General features: G+C 40.1%; 1 pseudogene; it reads left to right on the top strand.

Moving 5' to 3' along the window:
• The first annotated feature begins 2,536 nt into the window (after positions 1-2,536).
• On the top strand, positions 2,537-3,532 carry LOC147340980 (hepatoma-derived growth factor-related protein 3 pseudogene; annotated as a pseudogene).
• Positions 3,533-9,047: the final 5,515 nt, after the last annotated feature.

Here is a 9,047-nt window from a genome sequence, read left to right as displayed (position 1 = left end):
ACCCCTGAGTCCATAAAAATATTGGGGCCTTTTATCTGGTGCTCTCTCAACACTGAGAAGTAGCCCATACCTGCGCTGATACACCTGATCACCCACTTGTGAACTGTTCCATGGGGGAACAGAAGAAAATGGCACTTTTCCTGGTTTTAATGTCTTCTACTACCACAGTAAGTGATTAATCACTTTTTTTTTCTATTTTTGGTTTGTTGTTTTAATGAGCTAATGGTTTGTTGTTTTAATGAGCTACTGTGACATGTAACAGTTCAGCCCTCTCTCTCTCTCCCTTTCTCTCTCTGTCTCCCAGCTCAGCATAGCTCCTCAGATCTATCAGGAAAAAAAGAAAGGAAGGCAGGAAGATGATAAGTGTTGGCAAGAATATGGAGAAATTGGATTCCTTTTGCATTGCTGGGGGACATGTATAATGGAACAGGTACTATGGAAAATGGTACAACAATTCTTAAAAAATACTAAACATAGAATTATATGATCCAACAATTCCACTTCTGGATATATACCCCAAAGAAGTGAAAGAGAAATTCTCATGTTTATATAATATAGCATCATTATTCACAATAGCCAAAAGGTAGAAACAACTCTGGTGTCCCTCAACAGCTGAACAGATATGCAAATATGTTGTTATATACATAAAATGAATTATTGTTCAAATTTAAAAATGAATAGAAAATTTTGACAGGTTACAACATGTGTCAATCTTGAAGACATTATACAAAGTGAAATAAACCATTAAAAAACACAAATATTGTATGATTTCCATACTATGAATTTCCCAGAGTAGTTAAATTCATATAGACAAAAAGTAGAATAGTAGTAACAAGGGAGTGAGGGTGAGGGAAATAGATGATTATTATTTAATTGGCACATAATTAATTTCAGTTTGTGGTGAGAAAAATGTTCTGGAGATAAATAGTGGTGATGGTTGCACAATAATGTGGATATAATTAATGTCACTGAACTGTACACTTAAAAATGATTACAATGGTAAACTTTATGCCATGTATATTTTACTACAATAACAAATAACATATGACAAAAATAATACAATACTGAGGGATAAACTTACCCATGTAGATGAAAGAATTGTACACTGAAAACAACAAAATGTTGCTGAAAGAAATGAAACAACATATAAATAAACGGAAAAGTATCCTGTGTTAATGTGTATTTTACCACAGTTAAAAAATACTCAACATTATGAAAGACTTAATAAGATTAAACCAATCAGGATACAATAATATATGGTATGGTAAAAAGACAATACCAAAATCTTACTGGCTTAAAAACAGTAGTTTGTTTCTGCATTATGTTATATTCCCTATATGTCTGCTCTTTTGCTCCACAGGTCTTCACTCAGAGACACAGTCTGACCAAATCTCCACTATCTGGAAGGTTGTCATTTACTTTAACTGACATGGTGAGTTATGAGGGAGAACAAGACAAACATTTTTAAGACTGCTGTTTGGAAATGACACTCATAACTTCTGCTCACATTTTGTTGCCTGCTCAAGGCAATTCTAATGGCCACACCTATTTTCAAAGAGGAAGGGAAGTCCAACTTTCAATTACACCTTGAAAGGGAAAATAATTAGAAATACTAGTGAGTAACTATAATGTCTTCGACAAAAATAAAATAAAATTATCCTCACATTTGCTGTAGTTACCACATTGTTGTTGTTACTAAGCATTTCATACAAATAATCTCCCTTGAACCCAAGAATAACACATTACTTTTGCTGTACATAGAAAAACACTGCAGCTAATAAAAGTTAAAATGTCTGTTCAAAATTACAAAGGAATGATAATATAAGACCTTGTAAAGAATACTGGCAGGAAGCATAGGAAAGATATTAAGACACCAAGGGGAATGTCAGAAGTTTTCACATCATGCCACATACATAGCCATTCATTTATAAAGATGGGCCATATGGTCCAAATCAAGAGAGAATAAAATGGGCTGTTCATTCCTGGTGGGACGAGGTAGACTGATGCTAGACATACAGAAAATGTTCTCAAAGTGCAGTTAAGAGGCAAAGCACATACTCTCTACTAATTATACACTACCTTCCACATGTTAATTTTGAGAAAATGACACTACTGACTGAAAATTGTACTGAAAAGGCTTTCAGAACCAGAAATCCAGTTAAGATAAGGACAGTTAAGGCTGCTACACCTCAGGACAACATCACCAAAGTGTTCAAAACATCTATGAGGGAATTAGTACCAGAAATAGGCATTTTTTCTGAAATATTAAAATTTATGGGCAGCGTGGTGGTGGCAGGGACCTCGGCCTGGGCAAGAGCCGAGAGCCTGGGGACTCCCCTCTCCCGCTGCCGGGTGGTGATTTGCTGGGCTTGCTGAGCCCCCCTAACCAACCCCTCGCCTCAGCCACCACCTTGATGCTTCCCCTTATCTGAGTGGCCCCTTGTCCGCCCACCTGCCCAGTTCAAGGCCTGCTGTGGGGGCAGCATCCTGGAATCTTTTTGGCACCCAAGAACGACCAGGAAGGGGAGCGGCCAGGATGGCGGGTCCACAGCCCCATGAGTACAAGGCAGGCGACCTGGTCTTCGCCAAGATGAAGGGCTACCTGCACTAACCCACCGGGATTGATGAACTCCCAGAGGGAGCTGTGAAGCCTCCAGGCAGTAAGTACCCTATCTTCTTTTTGGCACCTACAAAACTGCTTTTCTAGGTCCCAAACAGCTCTTCCCTTACAAGGAATACAAAGAAGTTTGGAAAATCAAACAAATGTAAAGAATTTAATGAAGGATTGTGGGAAATAGAAAATAACCCAGGAGTAAAGTTTACTGGATATCAGGCAATTCAGCCACAGAGCTCTTCAGAAACTGAGGGAGAAGGTGGGAATACCACTGACACAAGCAGTGAGGAAGAAGGCGACAGAGTAGAGGAATATGGAAAAGGCAAAAAAAGAGTGAAAAAGCAGGCTCAAAGCAGAAAAAGTCATACACTTCAAAGAAATCCTCTAAACAGTCCCAAAAATCTCCAGGAGACGAAGATGACAAGGACTGCAAAGAAGAAGAAAATAAAAGCAGCTCTGAGGGTGGAGATGCCAGCAACGACACAAGAAACACAACTTCAGACTTGCAAAAAACCAGTGAAGGGATCTAACTACCATAATGAATGCTGCATACTAAGAAAACCACAAGAAGGTTATATGTTTGGTTATTCAATATTCTCGGATTTGATATGAACCAACACATAGTCCTTGTTGTCACTGACAGAACACCAGTTTGTATGTACATTATTCACATTCCTCTCTGATGTGTTTGGGGGGAAAAAAACATTTTAGCCATTTTTTAAGGTTATTGACTTAATTTCATCTTATTTGGTTGCATGAAGTTGCCCTTAACCACTAAGGATTATCAAGATCTTTGCAAAAGCTCATACAAGTCTAGGATCCTTTATCAAGGCAGTTATGTTCATCATTCTCCTGCCTTTTACTCCATCATCACCAAACATTCAGTTAAATATAAATTAGCATTTTTTTTAAAAGGACCACTCAGGAGGGCAGTCCTAAGATGGCAGAGGAATAGGACTGGAAGACCACTTTCTCCCCAACAAATTCATCGAAAAAACATTTGAACGCTGAGCAAATTCCACAAAACAACTTCTGAATGCTGGCAGAGGACATCAGGCACCCAGAAAGGCAGCCCATTATCTTTGAAAGGAGGTAGGACAAAATATAAAAAATAAAAATAGAGACAAAGGAGGTAGGGATGGATCTCCGTCCTAGGAAGGGAGTCTTAAAAAAGAGAGAAGTTTCCAAACACCAGGAAACACTCTCTCTGGTGGGTCTGTGGCCTTGGAATCTCAGACGGCAAAATACCTGGGAGGAAAAATAAATAATTAAAACCCACAGATTACGTGCCTAACACCAACTTCCAGCAGAGCAGCAGCCTAGACACTCACATCCCCACTAGCAAGCCGGGGCTGGACAGGGAGGCATGGGCTGCATTGCTTAGGGTAAGGACAGGGCCTGAATGCCCTGAGGGCAATCTGAGGGAACTAGCTTGAGATGGCAACCCAGACTGTGGGATAGCTATTCTGTGAAAAGCCCCAACCTAAGACACCACCAGGCCTACTCACAGAACAAAGGACTGAGCAGAGGTAGCCAGCTGTGGACTGGCCCATCCCCCACCAGAGACAGGGAGGGTAAAGCAGCCAGAGCCTGAAGGGGGCAATTGTGGCACCAGAGAGGCATCCTATACCAAACTTCAAGCAGACTTCATTGCTAACCAAGACTTCTTTGGATTCTGGATGGTCGGCATCTGCCGGGAGGGTCACAGCCAGAGATCAGCTCCCCAGAAGAGACACATGGCATACCTGAGAAGGCGCGCCCGTTGTACACCCAGAAAACCAAGCGGCTAGGACGGGGAAGGCGATAAGTCGCAGCCTTCAACTGGGGGCAACTGTGCTCACCAAGCACCTGGTCACCTGAGCTGCTGGGACCTGGGAAGGGCACAAAATGCAGCCCCAACCAAGTCTGTGGCTTTGCAGAGTACCCGAGAACCTGAACTTGAGAGGCTTAGACCTGGGGAGTGCATACAACCCAGGGCCAACATCAGACAGTTCCCAGCAGAGCAACCTAGAGCCTGAAGAGTGTAGACTGGGAAAGCACACATGCCGTGATGGGGGCAAACCCAGTGTGGCTGAATCACAGTGAGCACATGCCAGTGACATTTGTTTGCAGTATTCCTCCCTCCTCACAGCACAACTGAACAAGTGAGCCTAAAAAAAGTGACCATCACCGCCCTCCTTGTGTCAGGGCAGAAATTAGACATTGAAGAGACCAGCAAACAGAAGAAGCTAAAATAAACAGAAGGAACAGCTTTGGAAGTGACAGGTGCAATAGATTAAAACCCTGTACTTAGCACCAACTACACAGGAAGGGGCCTATAGACCTTGAGAAGTACAAGCTGAACCAAGGATCTATCTGAAAATGAACCGACCCACACACATTGTCCACAACAGCTCCAGAGAAAGTCTTAGATATATTTTTACTATTATCATTTCTTAAATTAAAAATATATATATATTGTTAAGTCCCCTATTACTCCTTTAATTTCCATTTTTATAATCTACTATTACCTGGCAAAAAAAGACCCTATTTTTAAAGCAAACTTCATATATATATTTTTTATAATTTTTGTGACTTTTTTTTAATATTGTATTTTTGAGAATCTAACCTCTCCTCTAGGTATTTAACTTCTGCTTTTCAGTTTTTGTTATGAACTTTGTACTTTTAAGAACCCAATCTTCAGTACCCATTTTTACTTGGGAGTGAAATCACTGGCGTGATTGCTCTCTCCCCTTTTTGACTATCCTTTCTCTCCACCAGGCCGCCTCTATCTCCCACCTCCCCCTTTTCTTCTCTACCCAACTCTGTGAATCTCTTTGTGTGTTCTGGGCTGTGGAGAACACTTAGGGAACTGATTACTAGCTGGATCTGTCTCTCTCCATTTGATTCCCCCTTTTATCCTCCTGGCCACCACTATCTCTCTCCTCCCTCTTCTCTTCTCTGTGTAACTCTGTGAACATCTCTGAGGGATCCAGACTGTGAGAGCACATAGGGAAGTGATTACTAGCTAGGTTTCTCACTCCTCTTTTGATTCACCCTCTTTTCCTCCTGATCATCTCTATCTCCCTCCTCCCTTTACTCTTCTCCATGTAACTCTGTGTACCTCTCTGTGTGTCCCTAACTGTGGAGAAAATTTTCATCATTAACCTAGATGTTTTATCATCAGTGCTGTATAGATGGAGAAGTCTTGAGGCTACTGAAGAATAAGACTGAAAACCAAAGGCAGGAGGCTTAAGTCCAAATCCTGAGAACACCTGAGAAATCCTGAATCCAGGGAACATTAATCGAGAGGCGCTCATCAAATGCCTCCATACCTACACTGAAACCAGGCACCACCCAAGGGCCAACAAGTTCCAAAACAAGACATACCACGCAAATTCTCCAGCAACACAGGAACATAGCTCCGAGCTTTAATATACAGGCTGCCCAAAGTCACATCAAACCCACAGACATCTCAAAACTCATTACTGGACACTTCATTGCACCCCAGAGAGAAGAAATCCAGCTCCACCCACCAGAACACTGACACAAGCTTTCCTAATCAGGAAACCTTGACAAGCCACCCATACAACCCCACCCACAGTGAGGAACTTCCACAATAAAGAGGAACAACATTGCCAGAATACAGAAAGGCCACCCCAAATACAGTAATATAAACAAGATGAAAAGGCAGAGAAATACCCAGCAGGGAAAGGAACAGGATAAATGCCCACCAAACCAAACAAAAGAGGAAGAGATACGGAATCTACCTGATAAAGAATTCCGAATGTTGATAGTGAAAATGATCCAAAACCTTGAAAACAAATTGTAGTTACAGATGGCCTGGAAACAAGGATTGAGAAGATGCAAGAAAGGTTTAACAAGGACCTAGAAGAAATTTTTAAAAAGTCAATATATAATGAATAATGCAATAAATGAGATAAAAAACACTCTGGAAGGAACCAACAATAGAATAATGGAGGCAGAGGATAGGATAAGTGAGGAAGAAGATAGAATGGTAGAAATAAATGAAACAGAGAGGAAAAAAGAAATAAAAGCAATGAGGAAAAACGGAGAGACCTCCAGGACAATGTTAAATGGCCTAACATTCGAATTATATGAGTCCCAGAAGACAAAAAGAAAGACCACGAGAAAATACTTGAGGAGATAACAGTTGAAAACTTCCCAAAAATGGGGAAAGAAATAACCCCAAAGTCCAAGAAACCCAGAAAGTCCCAAACAGGATAAACCAAAGGTGAAACACTCCAATACCCATATTAATAAAATTAAGTAAAATCAAACAAAGAGAACAAATATTAAAAACAGCAAGGGGAAAACAACAAATAACACACAAGGGGATTCCCATAAGGATAAGAGCTGATCATTCAATAGAAACTCTCCAGGCCAGAAGGGAATGGCAGGACATATTTAAAGTGATGAAAGAAAATAATCAACAGCCCAGATTATTGTACCCACCAAGGATCTCATTCAAATATGTAGGAGAAATCAAAAGCTTTACAGACAAGCAAAAGCTGAGAGAATTCAGCAACACCAAACCAGCTCTTCAACAAATGCTAAAGGATCTTCTCTAGACAGGAAATGCAGAAAGGGTATATAAACTTGAACCCAAAACAGTAATGTAAATGGCAATGGGAACCTATTTATCAATAATTACCTTAAATGTAAATGGATTGAATGCCCCAACCAAAAGACAAAAACTGGCTGAATGGATACAAAAACAAGACCCCTAAATATGTTGTCTACAAGAGACCCACTTCGAAACAGGGGACACATACAGACTGAAAATGAAGTACTGGAAAAAGATATTCCAAGAAAATAGAGACCAAAAGAAAGTAGGAGTAGCAATACTCATATCAGATAAAATAGACTTTAGAACAAAGGCTGTGAAAAGAGACAAAGAAGGACACTACATATGATCAAAGGATCAATCCAAGAAGATTTACAATTATAAATATATATGCACCCAACATAGGACCACCACAATATGTAAGACAAATGCTAACAAGTATGAAATGGGAAATTAACAATAACACAATAATAGTGGGAGACTTTAATACCCCACTCACACCTATGAATAGATCAACTAAACAGAAAATTAACAAGGAAACACAAACTTTAAATGATACAATAGACCAGTCAGACCTAAGTGATCTATAGGACATTTCAACCCAAAACAATGAATTTCACCTTTTTCTCAAGCATACATGGAACCTTCTGCAGGATAGATCATATCATGGGCCATAAATCTAGCCTTGGTAAATTCAAAAGAATTGAAATCATTCCAAGCATCTTTTCTGACGACAACACAATAAGATTAGATCTCAGTTACAGGAGAAAATCTATTAAAAATTCCAACATACGAAGGCTGAACAACACGCTGCTGAATAACCAATAAATCACAGAAGAAATCAAGAAAGAAATTAAAATATGCATAGAAACGAATGAAAATGAAAATACCAACACAAAACATGTGGGACACTGTAAAACCAGTGCTGAGGGGAAGGTTCACCTGAGAAGGCAATGGCATCCCTCTCCAGTACTCTTGCCTGGAAAATCCCATGGATGGAGGAATCTCATAGGCTGCAGTCCATGAGGTCACTAAGAGTCGAACACAACTGAGTGACTTCACTTTCACTTTTCACTTTCCACTTTCATACATTGGAGAAGGAAATGGCAACCCACTCCAGTGTTCTTGCCTGGAGAATCCCAGGGACGGGGGAGCCTGGTGGGCTGCTGTCTATGGGGTTACACAGAATCGGACACAACTGAAGCGACTTAGCAGCAGCAGCAGCAGCAGCAAGGGGAAGGTTCATAGCCATACAGGCCTACCTCAAGAAACAAGAAAAAAAGTCAAATAAATAACCTAACTCTACACCTAAAGCAACTAGAACAGGAAGAAATGAAGAACCCCAGGGTTAGTAGAAGGAAAGAAATCTTAAAAATTAGGGCAGAAATAAATGCAAAAGAAACAAAAGAGACCATAGAAAAAATCAACAAAGCCAAAAGCTGGTTCTTTGAGAAGATAAATAAAATTGACAAATCACTAGCCAGACTCATCAAGAAACAAAGGGAGAAAAATCAAATCAACAAAATTAGAAATGAAAATGGAAAGATCACAGCAGACAACACAGAAATACAAAGGATAATAAGAGACTATTATCCGCAACTATATGCCAATAAATGGACAACTTGGAAGAAATGGACAAATTCTTAGAAAAGTACAGCTTTCCAAAACTGAACCAGAAAGAAATGGAAAATTTTAACAGACACATCACAAGAACAGAAACTGAAACTGTAATCAGAAATCTTCCAGCAAACAAAAGCCCAGGTCCAGATGGCTTCACAGCTGAATTCTACCAGAAATGTAGAGAAGAGCTAACACCTATCCTACTCAAACTCTTCCAGAAAATTGCAGAGGAAGGTAAACGTCCAA

The sequence above is a fragment of the Bos grunniens genome, chromosome X (genome assembly GCF_055505025.1).
Source record: "Bos grunniens cultivar Pamir isolate PY7600 chromosome X, Bosgru_T2T1.0, whole genome shotgun sequence".
NCBI lineage: Eukaryota > Metazoa > Chordata > Mammalia > Artiodactyla > Bovidae > Bos > Bos grunniens.
Note: the sequence above shows the minus strand (reverse complement) of the source record. Positions and strands in the feature narration are given on the sequence as shown.